The following is a 12,500-nucleotide window of genomic DNA, read 5'->3' on the forward strand; positions in this document are numbered from 1 at the left end:
TATTATGAAATACATAGTACAATCTTTCAATTTATAACATACAGTATATCATTATCATCATCATCTCCTACTCCTATTATTATTATTATTATTATTATTATTATTAGTAGTAGTAGTAGTAGAGTAGTAGTAGTAGTAGTAGTAGTACTTGCTAAGCTACAACCTTAGTTGGAAAAGCAGGATAGTATAAGCCCGGGGGCTCTAACAAGGAAAATAGCCCAGTGAGGAAAGGAAACAGGAAAAATAAAATATTTTAAGAACTGTAACATTTCAATAAATTTTTCCAATATAAATTTTAAAAACAAGTGGAAGAGTAACAAAACAAGTGGAAGAGAAATAAGATAGAATAGTGTGCCCGAGTGTACCCTCAAGCAAGAGAACTTTAACCCAAGACGGTGGAAGACCATAGTACAGAGGCTGTGGCACTACCCAAGACTATTGACGCAAAGGGTTTCGGTTAGATTTCGCCAGACGTCTATATCTATAGCTTTTAATTCATTACTTATCCATTCATCATCTACGACTTCGCTCTTCATAATTCTCGGCCATGTAGGCCTGGGTTTTCCAACTCCTCTAGTGCCTTGTGGAGCCCAGCAGAACGTTTGGTGAATTAATCTCTCGGGGAGTGCGAAGAGTATGTAAACCATCTCCATCTACCCTTCATCATAATTTTATCCACATATATAAAATTACATCGTAGTATATTTACATGCATGATTTTTTATTTTACATATATTATATTTACAATTGCAATTTCTGCTATTTATCTAAATGTTTTTCAATCAAAAGCCTATTTCTATTTTCTGTTGCTTTATTTTGAGATATTTATTTTTTAAGTACGAACGGTTAGCTGAAATGGTATAGTGGCCACGTGTACTTTTATAATTTGTATTTACTCCTTTTGCATGTTTATGTATAATTAGTTACATTTTTTTCACTTTATGAATATTGCACACATGTTGCTCTGATTTTTTAAACGCGGCACACGTACATAGTGTGTGGTGTATATATATATATATATATATATATGTGTGTGTGTGTGTGTGTGTGTGTGCGGGCGGGCGTGCGTGCATGTGTGTGTATTTGTATATGTGTACATAATGGGTTTTCCTTAACTCAGTAATACATATACAGTATATATTCAGATGACCTACGTCAACAAAGCTGGAAGGTAGTTATGTAAAAACTGGTATCTTCCCTTTCCTCATTATTCTTTGCCGCACTTGGCAAAGAGTGGTATTTGATAAATTATCCTGATATATTCATGAAGTAACCATCTCGAGATGATTCATTCTTAAAAGAAGAAAAAAAAAAACTTTTCCCCAAGTTGTCTGTTTACCTTTCATGGAAGTCATCTCAGGTCTTAAGAGAAGGTTACCCAATGCAAAGTCACACCAGCTTCGGATCTAGCGTTTTCGAGATCTTTAGTCAAGACACAAAGCTTGATACATATTTACAGATTATTTCTCATAAGTATTTTATCTGCTGGTGGCTCTTTGCTATACTTTTGTAACTTTTCATAAAGCTGTAATATTGACGTGTTTGTGTTGACATATATTTTTTTTTTTTTCAGATTCATTACGGTAATATTTAGGTTGCATTTGTATTTAGTATACAGTACATGGTAGCACGAAAATACTTCAGTATAGGTAATCAGGAAATTGTGTTTACATTATCTGTATAGATATCTGCATATGTGTAGGTCTATTCTTGTACACACATTATAATATATATATATATATATATATATATAAATATATATATATATGTGTGTGTGTGTGTGTGTGTATATATATATATATATATATATAAAGTTTTTTATATATTTAATTCCATAAAATACCTTTTATTCGACTCTTTAGTCATTTCATATCTTCATCTTTTTCATGTGTTTCTTAATTAAATTATATAAATAGAGTACGTGGACTTCATATTATAAAAAACCATCATTATTATCATTACTGTTAGTGGCAGTAGTAGTAAATTTAATAGTAGGAGCAGTAAAAATTATGAATAGAAATAAATTGATAGATAAAGGTTTGATATAATATTTAAATTTTAAGCTAACGGTGCAAGAAATGGTAACATACAAAGAATTAAACTATGCGATTCACAATACACAGTCAAAATACTTTAGTTTCTGGTGTCGCTCATCTTCTTTCTAAATCTGAAGCTTTTTAGAAGCGAAAATGTCATTCATTGAATGTGTGTTATACATACATAAATACACATACACATACATACACACACATATATATATATATATATATATTATATATATATATATATATTATATATATATATATAGAGAGAGAGAGAGAGAGAGAGAGAGAGAGAGAGAGATAGTATACATGCTATATTCATGAATATATAGCTATATTTAGTTTTGCATATACAAAAGTATACTTCGATATTAAATAATGATTTTTTTTTCGTATTTTTGAGCATATGACTGATTCTATATATGAAATACAGCGATTATCTTTGCTTCTTATGTGCATCAAACTATCCAGTTACTTCATTATGTACTGTACGTGATTACCGGTCTGATATTAAGGGGTAAACCCGAAGAAATATGAATGTGTACTGTGTCCGAGGAGGTTAATTTTCACATTATTTTACTTCTCGTTTCGTTTTTCTTTGGGTTTGTTCATGTCTTCTTCCTTTACTGCACATCTTCTATTCCCTCTTGTATTCCTTTCTTCTAGTCACTCTTGTCTTCCCTTCTTCGTTCAAAATCCTTCCTCATTTACCTTCACTCTTCCTTTCTTGTCTCCCTCCATCCCTATCCTCCTTGCCTTTAACCCCCCCCCCCCACACGCACAGACATATAAGGATTGACCTTCGCTATGTCCTTATTCCTTCTTCACATGTTCTGGCTCTAGCTTTAGCTCAGCGTTCGTTTGATTTTCATGGCAATGAAACCTGGAAAAGACATATTTTGATAATTTGATTTTTCAGATGAATATAGTGCAGATTATAAAAATACTGATTAAAGTAATTAAATGTATGCAGCCAGTTTCAAATGCAGTTATTTTGTTATTGTTTTGCTTTAATGAAATATGTTGCAATTTTGAATTACATTTTCGTAGGATAACTTTTATAATTTTAAATAAGATTTGTAGCACTTTGAGGTTAGGAACTATGGACTTTAAATCTTGAAAAGTTAAAGAACTGGATCTTTTGACCCTAAATAACTAGAATTTTCAGACTTGAAAGATTATAATCATTCAAAATTTTCCTCAATACTTTTAAGACTGAACTCTTGAGACTGAAAAACTGAAACTTTGGGATTCAGAGGATTGAAATCTTGTAACTTACTGGACGGGAACTTCCTTGTGATAGGAAAAATGAGTTTCTTTGAGGGTTAGATTCTCAATCCTTTTAAGTTGGTGCGTTTGTCCTTCGCTAAGATAAGAAACCTAGTAAGGCAAAAACACAAATACTAAGATAGAGAGAGAGAGAGAGAGAGAGAGAGAGAGAGAGATTGTCATATATTATTAGATTCTTATTCAATATATATATATATATATATATACATATATATATATAATATACATATATATATATATATATATATATTGTCCTATATTGTTAGATTCTTATTCAATATATTGAGAGAGAGAGAGAGAGAGAGAGAGAGAGAGAGAGAGAGAGAGTTTTCTATTTTTTCAGAATCTTTCATGGCTCTTGCATGCAGGAAGAGAAGGCGTAAGGTTCCTACCCCCGAATACCCTAGCACAAGTCAGAACCTTGTCAGAACTCCCCCCCCCCCCCCTCCATTTTCCCCGCCTTCTCCTCCCTATCGTCAGTCCCATGATCATAATGGTTGTAAATATGCATATGTTTGGGAAGGAGCTGGGAACAGAGTGTCTCGTTGCTGACTACAACTTCCTCCCCATAACTATCTTTAATGGGGAAGTTAGGAAATGGGTGTTTGAATTATCCTCCTCCTCCTCCCTCACCATCCCCCCCTCCCCCCTCACCATCCCCCCCTCCCCCCTCTCCCTCCGTGTCGTCGTTGAGGTGTGGTTTTTGTTTATCAAGTGTTAAAGGGTGCGAAATCTATTACTTGACTTGAGCTTTTGAGTGATGACTAAGCTTTTCGTTTTGGAGGCGTTTAAATCTCTCTCTCTCTCTCTCTCTCTCTCTCTCTCTCTCTCTCGTTTACACAGCGTATTTTTAAGTGTATTTTTTCGCAATATTTCAGTCTGATGATTGCTGTTTGTATCCACTCCTACCCTTCTAAAATTAAGATTATAAGCAAGGATGTGTTATTTAATTGATTTATTTCATTGCGAACATAAGAGTGTATATATATTCTATATATATATATATATATATATAATGTGTGTGTGTGTATGTATGCTATATGTATGTATGTATGTATGTATATATATGTAAAATATGTATGTGTATATATACATATATATGTATATATATATATATATATATATGTGTGTGTGTGTGTGTGTGTGTATGCTATATGTATGTATGTATGTATATATATGTAAGATATGTATGTGTATATATATATGTATATATGTATAAATGTATATATATGTATATATATATATATATATATATGATAAATCTTGCAGGTTTCGTTGCACGAAAGATGACAGCATACTTTTACTATTTTATCTTTGGTCCTTTCCAATTTCCTGGAGGCACCATTCACTTCTGCTTATCTAAGCAAGTTGTTGTAACAAAAAAGAAAAAAAAATATGGGGAAATGATGTACATCACACATGTAAATACTTAATCTCTCTTGTTAAATCATCTTGCAGAATTTACAAATATATATATTTATTGCCAAAATAAAATATTCAGCATACATTGGATATCAGCAGTAAAGAATGAATGAAGTACATATTTGTCGGTAATAAAAATTAAATAAAAATAGATAAAAACGGCATAAAAGTCTGATAACTTTTAAAGGCCTATCGCATACACATATAGTTTATATATATATATATATATGTGTGTGTGTGTGTGTGTGTGCATACACAAATCTACACACACATACATATATATATACAGTATATGTACAATATATATATATATATATATATATATGTATATATATATACATATATATATATGTATATATATATACATATATATATATATGTATATATATATATATATATATATACACACAATTTAAAAAAAAAACTTTTGAAAATGTTTGATATGAGGGTAGTGAGCCCAGATCCCTGTGGACACAAGCTAGATTTCTTCACTCGTCACCTAAATGGGATTTTCATGTCTACTGTGGAGCTTGTTTGGAGGGCACAGGTCATGTGGAAGAGAATTTTGGAAATAGAATCATTTTATTCAGACTTTGCCAAGGAATATATATATTTTTTTTGGGGGGAGGGGTGGTGTTGGTTAGTTTAAGTGAAAGTAATTCATACTAATATAATTTTTGGAATTTTAGTGATGAAATATCTATTTTTGGTTCTTGTAGAGGCCTAAAGACGAATTTGAGCTATAAAATATTTTCTTGAAATTTTGGTTTATGAAAAACAAGCAATGGAGAATTATGAATTTTATATTGTAAAAAGTTGAATACATTTTGGATTATCATTAAGCATTTCTCTCAAGTTTTTGTTGTTGAAGAATTATTGATATGGATATAAGTTTTCCCTTTTTTGAAATTATTTTGGCATTCCTTACACTTTACTGTTATTATTTTTTTCAAATCTTTTAATATTGACAGTGATCGTATATTTAGTGATGATAGCAATGGAAAATATGGCTTTATTCTGATTGTGTCCAGTTGTGAATGGTTTGCGCTAAGATCTTTGCGAGGGACTTGTCGAGAAAGAAGCTTGTTCATGTTACGATTGATTGATTTATTTGATCTAGAATTTGATTCTTTCAGAATTATTATTTATATATTAACTGATATATAATATATATATATATATATTTATATGAATAAAATGAGAGGTGTATATACTCATATATATGTATATATGTATGTGTGTATGTATATATATATATATATATATATATTTATATGAATAAAATGAGAGGTGTATATACACTCATATATGTATACATGCATGTGTATGTATATATATATATATATATGTATGTATACATATATAATTTTGTATATGTATATGTATGCATACATGTATATATATATATATATATATATAATTCTAATTCTAGCCATTGACATTCAACAAAGGCTGGCAAGAATGATTTCGTTACGTTTGCATTCTTTTGTAAATTATCATCAACTTCAGACGAGAATTTATCCCGGGTAATGTTTATTAATGGGACGGTTGTTGAGGCTGAATCTTTATGAGTGACTCGGCCCCGGCCTTCGCCGACTCATCCTGCCTCCATCTATTTCTTTACCTTTTGAGGCGACGAGAGTCATTGAAAAGGCGGCCAAGGAAAGGGGGAGGATAAATAAGCATGGAGGATCAATGGAAGAGAAGCTTGACGCAGATGAGACGAAGAGCAGGAAGAGGGAATGGGGAGAAAGAAATGTTAAGAGGAGGGGAAGAGAGAGAAAGAGTATGAAGCAATGGGAAAGGGGGAGAACTAGGAAAAATAAATAAAGGATAAAAGTGTTAAACGGAAAGGGGAAGAGGATAAAAAGAAAAGTTAAGAATAGGTTCAGGGACTGATGCAGATGTTCAAATTTGGACATAGAGGAGAAATGTAAACATAAAAACTAGGATAGTGATAGTGACCAGTCAAACGGTTTCACTCAATCCTTTACTTTTTATTTTCCCGTTGGGATTCAGGAAGATAAGGCCTTTTGTTTGCCTATGCCGTCGGCCCTTTACATAAAATGAATTAAAACAGTAAGTATCTTTAGCGGTTTTTTTAACAAAAAATAAGTAATTATATATATATATATATATATATATATTGTGTGTGTGTGTGCGCGCGCGCGCGTTTGTGTACATCCATCTATACATATATACTTCCATCTATCTTTCTATATACATATCGAGAGAGAGAGATCCATCTATACATATATACATCCATCCATCTATCTATATACATAGATTGAGAGAGAGAGAGAGAGAGAGAGAGAGAGAGAGAGAGAGAGAGAGAGAGAATTTTGAGGAGGTTACGCAATCTTTAGAGGAGACTTAAAGAACTATAGCATAAGAATCTTTAAACAGCAGCACATTATTGAGTGAAATGTAAAACGAGATTACCAGGTGCTACTTAAGTGGACTATTGCTATCGCGCATTCTTATCTTATCTTGATCCTGTATCCTAATTGTAAAACGAATTATGTATCACTCCCCCCAGCGTCAGTTAAGCGAGGAAAACCATGCATAGGAAATAACCCGTTAAAGTATTATATCGTTCAATGAACCATTATGTTCCGCATTAGTTACATTTTCTGTGTTTTTATTTTCGCCATTAAGAAAAAAAAACTTGGAATCTTAATCAAAATTTGCTTTGCTGGTGTTATCAGTGGTTCGTTTGGTAATGGTACTATGGTGCGAATACGAATTGTGTGTTTTTGGTGATGCCGCAGGACTCGGGGTGACCGAAAACCTCTGCAATTGTTCGTTCAAGTATTGCACGTCTGACTCGCTCCCGCTCATGGGAGTCGCAACAGAAGCATCACTTGAGCCGTATCGAGACGCGTCTCAGATATTATGGGACACCTTCCCCAAATTGTTCCGATATTTTTAGGTGTTAGGTGGAGGAGAGAGGGTATTTAGAGGGGTGTGCGTTGTTTAAAAGAAATGTTTCGGTGGTTTCTTGGGTTATATGCTACAGTGAACGCCAAGTTTCCTGTAATGGTGATGAGTTTGGATGAATAATAAAGCGATAAATAGAGAGAACGTCTTTTAAAAAGACTTTTGTACGATGGGTTAGTTGAGTGCTCTCTCTCTCTCTCTCTCTCTCTCTCTCTCTCTCTCTCTCAGATTAGAAGGAAGAACTAGCGAGTCTCAAAGAAGCTGTGGTTTTGATAGTGATGGTAGAACAACTAGCAACGCTCTCTCTCTCTCTCTCTCTCTCTCTCTCTCTCATGCATGTGGCAACAATGTGATGACGTCATGCAGGGTCATTTCTTATGGCGTCCTCGTACGCTGCCACCCAGCAGGAATGTTCGTTCGTGCGTCCGTGGGTGTTGCCATTTTCAAATGTATTCGTGTATGGGAAGCTGCTGTAATTTACGTTATGCGTTATCTCCAAGGTAGCGGATGGGACGGGGTTGGGTGGAATGGGTTGAAGGTGTGGGATCTGTTTCACCATTTCTTGCTTTTTTTTCTTTTTCTTTTTTGCTTGTTGTTTTACAACCGACGCCGGGACTCGAGATGGGCTTATATCTCTTGAGATGAATTGGCACCTGGGGATGATAGTGCAAAGCTTGGAGGAGGTAGGGAGGGAATAGGAGGGGGAGGGGGAGAGGGTGGAGTAAGGGGAATGTGGAAGGTTGGTAGAAGATAAGAGGGACATCAGGAGTTACATTGCCTCCATCCTTAATGGTCATATAGCTTGTTTTATTTTTTTTTCTTGTTTTATTTTTCTTTCTGTTTAGTCTATTTTATAGTTCTGAAATTGGAAGAAGACATTTTTCCTGGTTGCGTTTTTGCCTTTTAACTTTAAGAATGTTTGGTCCAAGTTATTTTTAACCTACCTAAGTAACCAATCATTATTAAACAAGTACTTCTTATTTACCACATTTTCATGAACATACTAATATACAGATGACGTTTCATAAAAAGAATATTTTTAAGGCCCCATATTTGCACACGACATTTGTATATTAATTTTCTCATTGAGGTATTGTACATTTGCGTCACTGAATTCATAGGTCTTGGTGTTTTAGTGACTAGTTAACAAAGTAGTTTTTTTGTTGAGATTCAACGTGGCCTTGCTGGCTACTGCTACGTTCTGGTTTTAAATATGGTTTAGTATTTTAAGTTTTTTTTTTTTTTAGATTTTTATTATTGGTTATTTATATAATTCTGTTTACGACCAATTCTTTATGTATATTTTTGACCCCGCTTGAACTTTGAAAAAATACTGGAAATCTTCTTTTTATTATTTTCGTTGTTGTTATCATCATCATTACTAGCTTTTCATTTTATTAAACATTCTCTTTTTGATGTTATTATTGTTGTGGTTGTTGTTATTGTTATGTTTATTATTTTATTATTATAATCATCATCATCATCATCATCATCTAGTTTTTCACTTTATTAAACATTCTCTTGTGTTCTTTATATGTCTCCCATAGCCTTAGGTAAAAATAAAAAGATAAAAAAGGGAGATATGCTGCATTGGCTTTTCGTTAAGAAAACCGCTACGGTGCTCTAGTAGTACATTATTACTATAATGTAATGAATGAAATTACTGCAGTACTTTATAACGCAGCAACATCCCGCATGTAGCTCAACATTGCAGCAGTCCTAGATTCTTTTATAGTGTTCACAGCCATAGAAAAGTTCTAGATCTATATAATTTTAATGAATAATTAGGATTTTTTTCTAATTTCTAAATCCTAATTATCAAAGCTTTCATATTTATCTAATAAATGTTTTGTTTTTCTTTTCCAGGTAAGTTTAATTATGAAGACATCGCTCTCGGAATGCGAAGCATGGTATGTATATGCCTTATGTGGTGGCCGATGTGGTAACGTCTGATTGGTGAACGCCAGACTGGGGTTCGAGTCCCGCTCTTAACTCATTAGTTCCTTTGGTCGTTGCAATCTCGCCATCCTTGTGGGTTAAGGATGGGGGTGTTTAGGGGAGCCTATAGGTCTATCTGCTGAGTCATCAGCAGCCATTGCCTGGCTCTCCTTGGTCCTAGCTTGTGTGGAGAGAGGGGGCTTGGGCGCTGTTCATATGCATATATGGTCAGTCTCTCGGGCATTGTCCTGCTCGATAGGTCAATGTCAATCTCTTGCCTCTGTCATTCATGAGCGACCTTTAAACCTTTGTGTATAGTTTATAAGTATGTAAGTATGAGTATGTAAGGCAACATCGTCACTGACTCGCGATTATGACGTCTGCTTGTTCTATTTGGTGAAATCGCTTCATTGCAGATTTCTCTTTTTTTTATTTCTGATTAGTAATCCCGGACGTGTGGCGGGTTTCAAGTGAGGCCTTATGGAGAGAGAGAGAGAGAGAGAGAGAGAGAGAGAGAGAGAGAATATGTGATGAATATATAATGGTTAGTTTCATCCCGTGATGGGGAAGGATCAGCCTTGTAGAGGCCACGAGAGAGAGAGAGAGAGAGAGAGAGAGAGAGAGAGAATGTTATTAATAGTAGTAATAGAAGATTGTCTGGCGTTGAGGCTCTTGCAATCATACATCATATTCAGAGTGGGGAGATTTGAAGTGTTCTAGTTTCAAGGTGGCTGGTGTGGACCCAGACAAGCAGCCTCGGCCTCTTTTTGAGAGAGAGAGAGAGAGAGAGAGAGAGAGAGAGAGAGAGAGAGAGATAATATTAGTTGGCAAGTGTATTTGATTAATTAAAAACGAGAAACAACAGATTAATAATTAAGTGTATTTACTTTTATTAGTCATAAACGAGAAAAGGAGAGAGAGAGAGAGAGAGAGAGAGAGAGAGAGAGAGAGAGGGGGGGGGGTGCTGGGGGGTTGAGTACTCTAATTACATCAGAAGGTAAACATCCTTGGAACAGACACAAGAGTGAGGTTTTATCACCTTGATTCATCCATTTCTATCTCGGGTTTTGTAACGAACATTTTTCTTATCTGAAGCTTTCGGAGAGATGCTACGGATTACCTGCGGTGATTCATCCGCCGTTATCATCATGTCTTAAGAGGAGAGATAAGGTGATAAAGGTGAACTCGTCATGAATCGGGGATTCGGCGAAGCATTGCTTCTCTTATCTCTCAGGACGATTTTTTTAACGACGTTGTTGGGTTAGTTAACTAAGATAGAGAGAGAGAGAGAGAGAGAGAGAGAGAGAGAGAGAGAGGGGGGGGGGGTAAAATACCGTCTGAATTATATTAGGAAATAGTGTACGCGATCAACAAAAATGACGGCTTAATGTTTTAAATAGATATGAACACACAAGCACAAGCCCTCTCGCCAGTCGATGACTACCCACTAATCCGTACCCAAGGGACAGGGGGAGCTAAGCGTGACCGGAAAGATGTATATATATATAATATATATATATATATATATATAGATGTGTGTATATATATATATGTGTGTATATATATATATATATATGTATATATGCAGTATATATATGTATATGCATATGTTTACACATATATGTATATATATATATATATGTATATGTATATATATATATATATATATGTATATGTATATATATATATATATATATATGTGTATAAATATATATACATGAATATATATATATATATATATATAACCTGACACTTTCTTCTTATTATATAGGGATAATGGATTCTCATAGCAGGGGTAAAATTGTTTCGCCAAGGCTCCCCACCTCTGCCACCTGCAGAAATCAACTAAAAACTAGGTATAGAGTTTAATGCTTAGTTCAACAAAGGTGTACTGGACGCTTGTGAATGGGCCATATTTGTCTTTCAAACTGCCACTTTGTGAGTCGCTTAAAACCACGAAAGATAGACTGTTGGGATTTGAGTGAAACTTTGGATAGAATGAAACGCTGAGATATCGAAGTCATTTATATATATATATATATATATGCACACATATATATATATATATATATATAATCATATGTATATGCAAGCATTTACGTTTGTTTATGTATGTTTGTATGATAAATGTGTCTGTTTAGGTACTGTTGGTCGTATATTTTTCATAGGTATTTATTTATTTTTTATTTTCCATTTTGGCTAAATTATATTAAAGTTCCTAAAACGATAAAAATTGAAGTATTAAGTATATGCATATACATACATAAGTGTATATATATATATATATATATATACATATACATATACATATATATTAATCGCCCAATAAACTTTTGGCAAAAACGCCTAACAAATAAATTACTTCACCATCGGTTCATAGATTTGATTAAATTCGACCCCAAACAATGATTTTTCATCATAGGTTTATTCAGTATTTCTTCACCCGTCGACTCCAGCCTATTCTGGTAACATTTGGAGATGATGTCATTTGTCCTTATATGTAACGGCGTGGATCTTGGTTAGACTTGTGCTCATGCGCATTTAAATTAACTTGGACTTTAATTTATCTTTATTAACTAAAAGGCTAATATGCAAATTACGCATATTTCATGGAATGAATTAAATGTCTTTTTTTTCAGTAAGCAAACCTTTTAAAATACAATAGTCGGTTGTTTAAGAAAATATTAAAATTATCAAAATTATGAGATGTTTACCAAAATCAACGTAGCCAGACAGTGGACCAGAAAGGGTCATAAAGCAAAATAAATGACTGTTGTTTCAATAAGCAAGCCTTTTCGAAATACAATGGTAGATTGTTTAGAAAATTAAAATGATTAGAATTATCATCAAAATTATCAGACGTTCGCT

The 12,500-nt window shown here is 33.7% G+C and overlaps 1 protein-coding gene across 4 annotated transcripts in view; it reads left to right on the forward strand.

Annotated features, from left to right (window-relative positions):
• The window catches only part of LOC137644044 (uncharacterized), a 285,405-nt gene that overhangs the window by 180,468 nt on the left and 92,437 nt on the right, over positions 1-12,500 (forward strand). The window lies entirely within an intron of this gene.

This window comes from Palaemon carinicauda, chromosome 7 (genome assembly GCF_036898095.1).
Source record: "Palaemon carinicauda isolate YSFRI2023 chromosome 7, ASM3689809v2, whole genome shotgun sequence".
NCBI classification, from domain to species: Eukaryota; Metazoa; Arthropoda; class Malacostraca; order Decapoda; family Palaemonidae; genus Palaemon; species Palaemon carinicauda.